Genomic DNA, 14,163 nt, shown 5'->3' with positions numbered 1-14,163 from the left:
AACCTATGATCTCCCATCCACTCGTCGAGATTTCTCTTGAATAGAGTCAGTGAGGGGCTCTGCCTAACATGGACTGGGATTCTGTTCCAGAGTGTAGGGAGCCTCTGGGTTATGAATCTGTCCCTCCAGCACATTCTATTTATTTATGTGTTGAGGTTTAAGTCTCTTGCTCTCGTGGCTCTGATGGATTTGGATTTTTTGAGGTGGAGCATGTCCATTAATTCAGGATTGGACATGGCCTTGTACGTCAGGCACAGTTCACCTCTGAGTAGGCGGTATGTGACTGAATAGAGCTGGAGTTTTTTCAGTCGGGCAGCATATGACATATGTTTAAGACCCTTTATCCTCTTGGTGAGGAACTTTTGGGGTCTTTCCAACTGCTGCAGGTGTCGGGTGAGATACATCCCAAATGGGGCATTGTACTCAATCACTGGCCTGATAAGAGAAGAGTACAGGGGCACAATGACCTCTCTTGATCTAGATGTGAAACCCTTCATGATAAGGTGGGCAATATAGAAGGTCTTCCTAACCACTTTGGCAATGTGAGTGTCAAATGAGAGGTTACTGTCAACCTGGGTCCCTAGGTCCCTGATTACCTCTTCCATACTTAATGGATTACCACCTATGTGGTAATTTGTCGGTACCTTGTTTTTCCCAAAGGGTATGACTATACATTTTTTGGCGTTCAGCTTAAGGCCATGGCTCTGGCACCAATTATCCGTTTCTATGAGGCCTCTCTGAAGGATGTTTGTGTCCGCTGGTGTATCAATTATGGCACCCAGTTTGCAGTCATCTGCGAACTTTGTCAGCCACAATCCTCCTATGTTTGCCTGTACCTCGGAAAAATAAATGCCGAACAAGAGGGGTCCCAGGACTGAGCCCTGTGGGACACTGCTTGTGACTGGCTTAGAGTCTGACATAGCTCCAGCAACTCTGACCCTGTGGGTTCTGTCCTTGAGGCAGTTTGCAACCCATCTTGTGACATATGGGTTTACATTTAAGCTGGTGAGTTTGTCTATGATGCCCTAGTGGGGTATTGTGTCAAAGGCTTTTGCAAGGTCAAGGTAGGCTGTGTGAACTGCCTTACCCTCATCAATGGCCTTAGTGACTGTTTCAAAAAAGTCGACCAAGTTCAAAAGGCAGGATCTGCCCTTGACAAAGCCAAATTGGGTAGGATCCAATGTCTGTAGGTCCCCAATGTCTTTGTTTATGAGTTCCATAATGATCCTCTCCATAGCTTTGCAGACCAGGCTCGTCAAGCTTATGGGGTGGTAATTTCCAGGGTCCGTAGAAGCACCGCCTTTGTGAAGTGGGACCACTGCTGCCGTACGCCACTCTTTGGGTATGTATCCTGTAGTAAGGCTAAGATTAAACAGCAGCCTTATGTGTGGGTTTAGTTCCTCTTGGAGTTCATGTAGCACACAGCCCGGGACACCATCCGGTCCCATTGATGCTGTGTTTTTAGCTTTAGAGAGGGTGGCTCTCACCTGGGCATCTGAGATGTTAGGGAGGCTACACTCTGCTGGGATAGTTATTTCTCCTTTTGGGGGGGAGGAGAAATTTGCACTGAACCTGTCTGCCAGAATGTTGGCAATGTCAGTGGGTTCAGTGTATTTTGTGTCATTTTGGACTAACTCTGAGCATATCTGGGAGTTTCCACCCAGGTTTCTAACATAGCTAAAGAAGGCCTTGTGATTGTCTTTTGTGTCTTTTGCGATTTTTCTCTCAAAGTTGGCCTTGGATGATTTTATGAGTGATCGTAGTTTTTTGCTAGTACTGATCAGAGATGCCTTCCCTTTTAGGGATTTTGCTCTGTCATGTAGTAGCTTCCTCCTCCTGTTGTAAAGTTTGTTTATGGCTGGGGTCCACCAGACCGGGCGCCTGCCTTTGGGGAATGGGTCTTGGTTTTATTTGGGATTGCATGATCCATGCATTCTTGAAGGTGCCCATAGAAGGCATTTGCAAAGGATTCAGCAGTGTGGGTTGTGATTTCCACTGGCCCAGGGGCCTTGAAAGATACCACTTCAGTCTTAAGAAGTGTGAAGTTTGCTTTTGAGAAGTTCTTCACTGTGGTCTTTTGTGCAGGAGGTGGGGGTGGGATGTGGATTTCCAGTGAGATTAATTTATGGTCTGATCTTACCAAGGAGGGATGTACTTCCGGTGTGGAGCATTTTGTCCCCATGTTTGTGATGATCAGGTCTAGTATATTGTCTCCTCTTGTGGGAATGGTGACTAGTTGTTCCATTGCATTTGAGTTTATGAATTCTAGGAACCTTTGGGCTAGGGTGTTCGGGCTTGAGTAATGTTCCCAGTCTATGTTTGGGTAGTTGAAGTCTCCCAAAATGATGGTATTTGGAGAGACATTCATACTGTCCAGTGTCTTCAGGAAGGCTGTGTGAGGTTCCTGAGTTTGAGAGGGTGGTCTGTAGCATGCTACAAACTGTAAGGCAGTTTTGCCTATGGTTAGTTGCACCTGGATAGTCTCCGATGATTCGTGCGTTGCCACTAACCTGGAGGTGTGGGTATCTTTGATGAAAATGGATACTCCCCCTCCTTTTGTGGTTCGGTCCAAGTATTGGGGCCGGAAAGCATGATATGAGGTAAAACCTGATAGTGCTGGGGTGCTCTCAGGAGCCTTGAACCAGGTTTCAGTCACTGCACAGGCATCAATGTTCTCCATACTGAGGAGGGCTTCGAGGGCGTGCATCTTGAGGTTTAGACTTCTGGCATTGAGCAGCATTACCCTTAGTTTTTTCCACTTGTGTTTTCTAGGGAGGTAGGTTTGTCATTTGAGCCTTGCCTAAAAAAGGCACTATGGGGGTGGCAAGAGCCTTGGCCAATATCCGGAAGCCCAGGGGTGACAGGTGCAAGCCATCCCTTGAGAAGCAGCGTGGCTTGTCAAGCATGTCATCCCAAGCAGACAGACATTGGATCCCCTTAGAATGACACCAGTAATTATGCCAATTGTTAAAACTGATCATTTTGTCTTTGTACTGTGGCATCATTCTTGGTGAGGGTAAGATGCTGCTCAGGGTCAGGGTCATACCGGCCTGGGCTACATAATCAGAGAGCTCCTCTATGTCTCTTTTCATGTAGTCCAGGGAGGTACGTCTCAGGTCGTTCACACCGGCATGTACAATGACTGAGTCATATTTGTACTTGCTGTGGAGTGACCTGAGTGCTTGTGTTATGTGGCGGATTCTAGCTCCTGACAGGCAGCTTACTGTGACCCTCTCCTTGTTCAGTCTGGTGAGTGGGACGCCAGTGTGCCTGACTATGGAGTCACCTATTACAAGTGTGTCTGGCATGTTGTTTGGCCTTAAGGGCTGTGACTGTTTAGCACACTGACTTTGTGAACTATGTGTTGCATGTGCTATGTCTTGAGGTGGTGGTTGCTTGGGTGTCTGCTTTGGAGGCCTCTGTTGTTTTGGTAGATTTTAATCAGCGCCGCCGAGTATGTTTTTGTGTGTTTATGTGTTTGGTTTGCAGTTGTGATAGTTCTATGTGAGACTGGGTTTGTGGTGTCCGTGGTTACCTTCTCCTCCTGACTGGTCTTGCCAGTACTGAATTGAGAGAGCTCAGCCTCCAGTTTGGCTATATAGTTGCATCTCTCGCATATATTTGTATTTGTTGGGAGGAGGAGAGGGTTGTCTGTGTACATGAGGCAATTGTAACATTGCCTCAAGATTCCCAGATTCACCAGCTGAACAGGAGAGGACGCCAGCAACTGACCCTTCGACATGCTAGAAATAGTGAAAAAGATTGCTGTGTAACTGAGTCAGAAAGGACCTATAGGGAAATGGATACTCAACAAGATTTAGGTGAATGAAGTACTTTAGTTTGTTTAAGAGTGCTTTACCTGTATAAAAAATGCTTAAGGAGCAAGTGCTGAGCTTTTCAGATAGAGTATAGGCTGTTTAGATTGCAAGTAGAACAGTTCTAAGAGAAAAATTGAAGAGCAGACTTGGCAGAGCCAGAAAAAGTTTAACCTTGTTTAACCAAGTTTAACCTTGTTTAACCGGCACTGCGCTATGCGCACGACCACGCAAAGCAATTTGGAATTGTATGGTCCATGTTTAGAGTGCATAGCTGAACATGGTAGCCAAACAAATATAAATTATAAGGCAGTCATTTGGCAACAGACTTATAAAAACTGCACTTTAATATGATTCTCAATAGAGCTGACTGCCTTTATAGTCTGCAGTTTATGGCTCTAAGGAGGGAGGATTGATACTTTTACAAACCTATCTGTGCATGACCTGCAGAAGTCACGAGGATAGATAACTAGATTAGTTTCCCTTCTGATCTTAAGATACTGGAAACCAAGATGGTCACACCACATATACTACCACAATTGATGGTGTTAGTCCTGCTTATAAGCCATAGCAATGTATTTCAGAGACTGCAACACTAATATTAATATAACATATAGCATATCTGCTGTCAACATGCAGCATATCTGTTGTTGAACAAGGAAGGGGCCTGATTTGAGGTAAATCTTAAAAACTTGCAGCTGTTTGCCATAGTCTGCAGTCTGTGTGCTTAAACAGAAGATGATACCGTTTTGTGGGGTTTTGTATGCACTATACGGAAACACAAAATAAGTAGCTGAACATGTTAATGATTAATTGACTTTTGAAGTGTTTGTCATGGGTGTTATATCTTATCAAAGCAAATATGGAGAAAAGGTTATTGGCAAACAGTTTATGTCTGGTTAAAGTGCACATTTGTTTAACTTTTTTTCTCGGTTCCTTGACCTGAGGGCTAATGAGAGCCTTGTGACTTCTGCTGTGATACAAACACAACAGTCTAGTGGCAGAATTTAAGTCATGCATTTGGAGGTAATGCAAAGTGCACTATTCAAAAAGTACAGTTGTGTACACTTACCATAAATGTAGATGTTCGAGTGTATTCACTGTTGCAGTCATTACATTTGGGTTATCTGCTTGCAGTAGCCCTCAGTCGGCCTGATTAACAAAGTCTTGGGTCCTGCGTCGGTTGCTGTACCTTCTTCCATGACATCAGGAAGTCAGGGGTATAAAACATGCATCACAACGCCATTATATCAGTTTTTTCTTGCCCCAGATGTCAGGTGCCCCCTTAATGGAAAGCAATAAAATCTATAAATATACAAGGTTATACCTCCAACCAAAAAAAAAAGCAAATACACCAAAAAGCTTTTGAATATAAAAAAGGAAAGTAGAGGTATATCCAAAAGAAGGAAGGGGGCTGGAGGGAGGGTAACCAGGACTGCAACAGTGAATATACTCGAACATCTACATTTATGGTAAATGTACACAACTGTACTATGTTCTTCATGTTTCACTGTTGCAGTCATCACTTTTGGGTAGATTCCCAAAGCTAAGGATGGGAGGAGGAATTTAGATAGCATTAGGACCAGCTAAAAGGTCCTGCAAGACTGCAGTGGCAAAGCCAGCTCTGGATTTAGAGAAAAATGGCAGATGGTAATGCTTGGTGAAAGTATGTACGGAACTCCAGGTAGCAGCTTAAGGATGTCCCTGGTGGGGGACGCCTCTGAGAAAAGCTGTAGAGGTAGATGCAGCCCTTGTAGAGTGGGATCTGATCCCTTGTGGGATAGGTTTTCCATGGTGTTTGTAGCAGAAATGAATGCAATGGCCTATCCATTTGGAAATGGTTTGCTTTGAAATGGCCTTCCCCTCAGCCCCTGCAGCAAATGTCACCAGCAGTTGATCAGATTTCCTTTGAGGTTTAGTTCTGGCCAAGTAGAATCTAAGTTGTCTGTGCACATCTAAGGAGTGCATAATCCATTCTCCTTTGTTCTGTGGATTAGGAAAGAAGGTTGGCAAATGTATGGACTGATTAAGGGCCACACTGGATACCACCTTGGGCATGAAGGAGGGATTGGTCCTGAGGGACACTCTGTCCATATGAAAGATGATGAAAGGCTCCACTGCCATGAGGGCCTGTAATTCAGATACCCTTCTTGCTGAAGTGATTGTTAAAAGGAAAGCTGTTTTCCATGAAAGGAATTCTAAGTCCGCAGTGGCAGCTGGCTTGAAAGGAGGAAGTGTGAGCTTTTCCAATACAAAGTTGAGGTCCCAGGCTGGAGTTGGAGCTCTCCTGGGTGGTCATAGATTTTTGGCCCCTCTGTGGAACTGCTTAAGCAGTGGATAAGAGAAGAGGGGTGGTTCTCTGTTATAATGAGCTGAGATGGCTGAGGCATGAATTTGTATGGAGGAGAAAGACCCTTATGAAGCATCTCAGTTAAGTATTATAAAATCTGAGATAAATAGGGCACTGTTGTGCTCATCCCTTGAGACTGGTTCCAGGCACAAAATTTTTTCCATTTTTCAGCGTAAGACTTTCTAGTGCTAGGCCTCCTTCCCTCTAAAATGATATCCATCACTGGTTTACTGAGGGACGGCAAAGGAGAAATTATGTAATTAGCCAGGCTGCTAGATTCAGTGTTTGAAGCTGAGGGTGCAGAATTTGGTTCTCATGCCAAGACAATAGAGTAGGAGTCTGAGGCAGGTGCCATGGGGCCAACAGGGACACCCTGCTCAAGAGGTTGTACCAGTGTTGGCGTGGCCAGTCTGGTGCAATCAAAATCATCCTTGGTTTGTCTTGTTTGATCTTTAGTAGTACTTTGGAGAGCAGAGGAGGAAAGGCATAAACTGATAGGTTTTTCCAGCTGAAGGACAGAGCATCCACTTTACAAGCTTGTTTGTGGGGAGTCCTAGTGCAAAATTTGTCCAACTGATAGTTCTGGGGGGAGGCAAACAGGTCTATATCTGGGCTCCTCCATTTGCTTGTCAACATGTTGAAAATCCTTGGTTCCAGTTTCCACTCGTGTGGGTCCATGAGGGTTCTGCTTAGTTCATCTGCCAGTGTATTTAGTTTTCCTGGCAGGAATTGAGCTTGTAGATGCACTTGATAGCTCAAGGTTATGTTCCACAATGCCATGGCTAGTCTGCAGAGGGGGTAAGAATGTGTACCCCCCTGCTTGTTTATGTACCACATAACAGTGGTGTTGTCTGTCTTTATCATTAATTGTCCTGGTAGAATGTGGTCCTTGAAGGCTGTCAGAGCACTCTGTACAGCTAACATTTCTTTTTGATTGATATGCAGGTGCATTTGATTTGGGTTCCATTTGCCATGAATGCACTTCCCTGCCAAATGAGCCCCCCATGCATAATCTGATGCATCTGTTGTTAGGGTTTGAGTGGCAGGGGGTGATGTGAATGGTAGCCCCTTGTTTTGGTGGCAGGCCTCTGCCCACCAAAGAAACTCTAGGCGTAGGCAAGGTATGATAGGAATCATTGTTTCTAAATTGTGAGAATGTTGGCACCATAGGCTTTTTAGATACCATTGTAGTTTCCTCATATGCAGTCTTGCATATGGAATTAGAAGAATGCAGGAGGCCATGAACCCCAGGGCTTGTAGTATTTGCCTTGCAGATAGTAGGGGTTTTGTGGCCACTTGTTTGAAGTAGGTTGTCAAATGAATTTGTTTTTCTGGCATGAGATAAGCCATCTGGGAAGTTGTATTCAAGCTTGCTTCCAGGAATATAATTTGTTGACAGGGTACCATGTGTGATTTCTTTACATTTATGGTGTACCCCAGACAAGTCAGCACCCTTTGAACGAAGGCCAGATGATTCAAAAGTATGTCATGGCTTTCTGCCTGAACTAAACAATCGTCCAGGTATGGGTATATTTGAATATTTATTTGCCTGCAAAAGGCAATGACTGGGGGCTAGGCACTTTGTGAATACCGTGGACGCAGTAGATAAGCCAAAGGGCAGTGCAGAGAACTGGTAGTGATTGTAGCCTGCTATGAAGCGTAGGTATCTTCTGCAAGATTCCCTGATTGGGATGTGCAGGTATGCTTCCTTTAAATCAAGTGTTGCCATCCAGGCATCTTTTCCTAGCATGGGAAGCAACTGGTGAAGAGTCAGCATCTTGAATTTTGGAATCACCAAAAAAGTGTTGAGTAGACAGGTCCAGGATTGATGCCATGAATTGTCCTTTCTGGGTATCAGGAAAAGTCTTGAGTAGAAACCTTGTCCTTTTTCCTTTTCTGGTACAGCCTGAATAGCCTTTATGTTTAAAAGAGAGAGTATTTCCTTTTGAGCCTCTGCCCACTGATTTTGGGGTAGATCTGGCCAACCGGTGGGCATTGGCAATGTGTGAAAATGAAATCTGTATCCTTGGGACACTATATTTAAAACCCATTTGTCCTGGGTAATGTGTTCCCAGTTTTTGGCCTGCAGACCAATTCTTCCCCCTAAAGGAGGAGTCATTTGAGAAGTGCTTTGAAGTTTTAAAGTCAAGTCATTGGGACATTTTTCCATAGGGGGGAGTCCTACTATACTCCCAGATTTGGTAATGGAAACCCCCCCACTGCTTAGTCTTGTGCTCCTGGGACTGAAACCTGAGGTTTCTGCTGGGTCTGGGTTTGGATTGAGAAGGCCTGGAAGAGGCAGGAAAGGACCAATTCTTAGAGGGCCGATGCCTACTAAATCTTGGAAGCTGAACTTGTAAGAAATCTTTAACAGTTTGCATAGATTTAGCTTTATAAACAGGCAGTCCTGATTTAAGGGAGCATCCAACAGTTTAGCTTTAACATGATCAGGCAAAGATTGCTCCTTAAGCCAAGTATGCCTTCTGAGTACAGACCCAGTGATAGCAGCCCTGCAAGAGGCCTCTAAAGAATCAAACCCACATTGCAAAGTATGTTTTCCAACCTGTTCTGCAGAATGCATCAAATCCTGTAAATCCTTATTTTCAGCAGTCAGGAATCAACATCATTTTCTGTTTAAGCAATCCAATAATATATTATTGGTACTTTAACATATGAAACTGACAGTTTAAAGCTCTAATGGCCAAAGTTGCAGAAGTGTAAACCTTCTTACCCCATCTATCCAGTGCCCTGGAATCTCTATCAGAAGGGGTAGGATTTTTGGCAGTAGAAGCCTTAATGCCCTTGGGTCCCTGTGAAATAGTCTCTGGATCCGCAATAGGATTTTTAAAAAGTATCAGGAACCCTGTAATATCTGTCAGATTTTCTGGGAGCAGGAGGCAAAGAATCAGGGGCCAAACTAGATTCCGCAAAGGCATCATCAACACTGTTTAGTACAGGAGGTATAGCTAAAGGCCTGTGCTGAGGCAGGAGTAAGAAATCCCTAAGCCTCTTTTTTGAATTGGAGAAATCCTGGCTTTCCCAGTAGAAATGCTCCCTTAGAGTGTGTAAGGTTTCACCAAAAGAAAAATCCTCTGGGGAGAGAAGCAGAGGGAATAGAGTCCTCTGCATCAGAATCCTCATAAGTAGATCAGGGTAAATCTAGATTACCAGAAGAATCAGAAAGATCAGAATCCTGGTCAGAAGATTCATAAACAAATTCAGTCCTAGGTCTCTTAGAAGAGGAAGGTTGGCTTCCCCTGATTAAAGTTATAAGGTCTTCAGCCATTCTTATCATTTGTTTTTTAGGCATAGAAGCCTGAGCATGCGGCCTGGGTGTTGGTTTTCTAGGCAAGGTTTGAGGTTTAGGCCTTAAAGATGAAGGAGGCATCGGTTTAATATGCAAGTCCATAGGCCTAAATGCACCCTCAGAAGCCAGTGCCTGCACAGCGGCTCCGGACCCATCCAAGATAGAGACATCCGCAGGTTCCACAGTTGAAGCATCTCGCATCATACTGGACTCCGAATGGGTCTCAGTAGAGGCCTGTGAGTCAGAAGTAGCGGGTATCAGGGGCTGAGAAAGCACCTCACTGAGTACCGGCGAACTGGCGACTGGCTTAGGAGAAGCGCCATCTGCTGTTTTGGACCTAGGCAGCCTGTCTCTGTCTTTATCTTTGCACTTTTTCAGAATCCCAGTAGTCGGGTGGCTTACCAACAACATTTCTGAATAATTGAACTGAGAACTGAAATATTTAGAGGCAAAAATATACCAACGATGGATAGTGCGTTGATTAAATAAGGCACAAAACCGACAGCAAGGTACATCGTGGTCAGGGCCTAGGCAAGGAATACAGTACGAATTAAAATCTTTGTGAGGTATTTGCTTTCCACAAGTAATGCAATTATTAACTTTTACTGACATCGGTAAGGAGCAAGAAAAAGTTTTACCCAATGGGGTACTTGGCTTTAGTTGAAGACTTTGGTTCTGAAACTCGAAAATGAAAATTTCAAGAGTAGGCCGACTGGCACTTGTGAACTGCTTCTGCTTTGGGCACTGCACGGCAAAGACTGATGTAATGGCGTCAGCTGCATGTTTTATATCCCTGACGTCATGAAAGAAGGGACAGCAACCGACGCAGGATCCAACACTTTGTTAGTCAGACCGACTGAGGGCTACTGCAAGCAGATAACCCAAAAGTGATGACTGCAACAGTGAAACACGAAGAACATCCAAGAATCTCTTACTTTTCCAAAATTGTTTCAAAGGTAGCATTAGCTTTCTTTATTTTGAAAGAGATTCCTTTAAAATCTTGCACTATGTTACAATACAGAAGAAGGAAAGATTAAGAAGATGGCAGCCCCCATGGTGTAAAATGTTAAAGCCACATCACCAAGGCAATCTGAGTTTGTTTAGCCGCCCAGGGGCTTGGTGGTGGTGGTATGGGAAGACAGGCATATCAATCCAAGATGGGAAAAAACAAGCAGGGTTACAAATCACCACAATCCCTCAGAGAAGGGGTAACATTGAAAAGTGCATCCACAGGGCTGGGCTTTTAACTCAGCAAGTTCTCTTGGTGGTTACCTTTACTAGTGAGTGTACAGGACTGAACTTACAAGAAGGAAGGCTTAATGGTTTCTTGTCCCCTTGCTCTTGTAGTGATAAAACTATGGGATGACATGAACTGCACAGATAACCCACCTGGCTGCCGGCATGATGGCTTCCCCAGACTGCTGTCACTCACTGTTTGGCATTGCGGTGTAGGCCCTTGTATAGAGGATTTACTCGAATGAGTCTGAATGGGCATGGCTTGATGGCTGGCACTGGACAAAAATGACCTAGAATAAAAGGGAAAGTCTATGAAGGGGTGTGTCCAAACAGATTTAAATTATGTTGTATACTGTTCATTTTAATGCACTTCATATTTTCAATCTTACTTTCTTGAAGAGGGCTGTCACCTACAAACTTAATTTCTTTGTGACACATGATCAGTGTGTTTTGTTTACTTCAGTCATTATGTTGTAGTGACTGTGCCTTGCATCTGAAAGTGTTTGAAAATGGTCTTTTGTGGACCACTATATTACTCTGGTTGCCCAGTGTTAAAATTAAATGCATGTACCTTCAGTGACTTTTTCCAAAAAAGCTGGTGTCATAATCTGGTGAAAACTAAGATATCTGTAAATGGCTAAGACTAGAAGATGAAAGACGTGTAAAGTTCCATATGAGATGGAAGTGTATTGTAGGAATTTGTATTATATCACAGTCCACTTCTAATGGTAATATACAGACTGCTGAACAAAATCTAAACCTGCATGAATTGCAATGGATGTTAGTTTAGGTTGTCCTTCACATGGCATAAAGAGAACCTGCTAATGCTGGTGGCATATTAACAGTATGACAGGAGAGCTGACCTCAGAGGTAGGATTCCATGCATTATTTTTATTATTTCATTTCATTCACTTATTATAAGGTATAGTGTCATGAACTAGAGGGAAAAAATGGTATGTTGCTGTAGAAATCCAACTACGGTGAGCCAGACTTGCAGGTGCTGTAAATTTTTCTTTCTCTTCCTCTTAGTAAAAAAAAAAAAACTCCCAGATGCCCTTGTGATTGCCTAGTTCCACACACTGCTCCTTTAACATTATTTAAATGCTGGTGATGATCAGCATTAGTATTTTTTTCTGTAAAATTAAAATTGTACAAAGTTAAAAGTTTACAGATTTTTGCAGAATGTCCAGAATTTTGCCTCATATTTCTGATCTGATCTTCATAAAATTGTGGTTTTCTGGCAAATCACTTGCAAATCATTGAGGGCTAAAGTCAGAAAATAAGAACAGACAATTGAATTTCAGACTTCATACCCTTCAGAAAATACATGCTAATGTAAAACCTGTTATTCTATCAACTGTCCAACGTTTAAAGAGCAGTATTTAAAAGTGTCCCTATTTTTGCCCCCCCCCACACACACACACATTATTTATGGCGTTGTCCAGATTTCTTGCTTTAAGAAGTTGAGAGGTATGACTGGAAGTGAGTTGCAGTGCTTTGTGATGCTATTTTCTGACTGGTTATTTGTGGAGCAGTAGCATATCCCTCCAATGAGAAACTTTTACAGCTGCTATGGACTTTTCATTCTCTTCTTGTCAGGTAGAAGCTGTTTTGATGCCATAATGGTTGTGAAGTTCCACCCCACCTCTCTCAAAACTAGTACTTAAACCATGGTGAGTAATGTTAACCTTTGTTTCTCTACAATTTGAGTTGAAATTGTGCTGCAGTGCTGTTTGGTTTTATTTTCTGACAGGTTAGATGTTCCACTTTGGTGTGTAGCTGTAGAATCCCCTACTGTGTGGTAAAATGTACTAAATATGCTGGTCTTTTTTTTTTTTTTAGTTACTACATGTTATTCTCTACTCAGGCCAGTCCTTATTTGGACAGTTGTGTCCTGTGGGGGGAAAAATATAAAAAAAATGGCTAGTGTCTTACGATATTGTGACAACATATTTCTTACGGCTTTTGTTACAGTTGTATAAAACCATTTAGTATCCTAAACAGCTTAAAATGACAGGAAAGAACAGAAAACTCAAAACAGTGAGCTTTCACTTTTTTTGGGAGGGGGTGAAGTCCAGTCATTTGTGCTGCTTGTGGGTATAGTTTATTCTGCAAATTCTTACATTTCTATAAAAAAAATCCTACTTTGGACACTTAAGGTGGCAATCCTAGCCAAAAAGCACCATGGTCACTATGGGAATATGGGTGTAAAACCTTAGACTATCTCACTGCCAGTCCGAATACATGTTTTACACCTGTCTGTTCTGTGTCTGGTTGTTGGTACTGTTGGCCTTCACTGGTATAGGTAAGTGCTCCACTGGGAACCTTCTTTGCTTTTTCTCAGTTACATTGCAGTTTGTAGCTCTCTTAGATGTCAGCTAGGAGGAGAAAGTGCGATTCCCTACACGGATCTCTACTCTCAGTGCCTCTTAAGTTTAGGTGCAGAGCAGGATTATAAGAATTGTACAATGCCCTCCCTTATCACTGCTGCAGTATTCTTTAGTATGGATGAGATATCCTGAAGAGGATAGCCTAATGTCTGGCTATCATGCCAAAGCCTTTACACCTTCCTGCCATTGTACATCAGATGTATGTCCTATGAGTAAGGTGTAAAATACATATGTGAAATGCTGCCACATAATCCTCGGAACTTCTTTGAGGCCAGTCGGAGCAGTACTTCTGATTTCAGTCTGCATGCTCTTCATGGAGCTGGTTCATTAACTGACCTTCTAAAGAGTCTCCCATTTGGGTGGGTTCCTTTCTTTTATCCTCCTCATAGTTTTTTCATGTTACCCAGGAGGGGGAAATGTGCATGTGGGAGGCAGATTCCCCTTAAAGACACAAACAAGAAGTGGCTTTTTTGTTTAGGTGTTGCGCATGACCATACTTGGTGTGATATCTGTCAGGCATTTGTCCCTAGTGTACAGACATTTGCCTTCCCTTTCTATTTATCTGGAAAGACAATGTCTGAGGTTACTGACCTAGGGGTACCATGGCTGAATCTGTTTGTCCTGAGGTTCAGTTGCCTCTTAAAAGAAATCTAAAAAAGCAAATATTGAATCTGCTGCTGCCCAGCCTCCACAGGACATCTCTCTCTGGCTGGATGAAGAACCAAAAGACTGTTTGGTGCTGATACCAGTTTCCTCTGCCATGACCAGTTCTAGGCATATACAGAGCTCCTACTCACATGTCCACCAAGACTGTGCATACATCTGGTACAGAAATAGAGGGGGACCACTGCTGATTATATATAAGTCCTAGGGATGAGATGCCCACTACCCTCATTGAACATTGGCAAGGGTGTGACTGCCTAGATTTATAAAGACAGATATTCCTTTAAAAAAGAAACTGAAAACCAAATGTGGCTACTGTGGTCAAGGATCCTCAGAGTGGCAGGACTTTACTCAAGGGCTGTTTAATGCCCTCATGCCTCTGAAAATGATTCTGCCCCTACT

The sequence above is a fragment of the Protopterus annectens genome, chromosome 1.part0 (genome assembly GCF_019279795.1).
Source record: "Protopterus annectens isolate FY-2018-M chromosome 1.part0, PAN1.0, whole genome shotgun sequence".
NCBI lineage: Eukaryota > Metazoa > Chordata > Ceratodontiformes > Protopteridae > Protopterus > Protopterus annectens.
The sequence above is the reverse complement of the archived record's forward strand: the minus strand, read 5'-3'. Positions refer to the sequence as shown.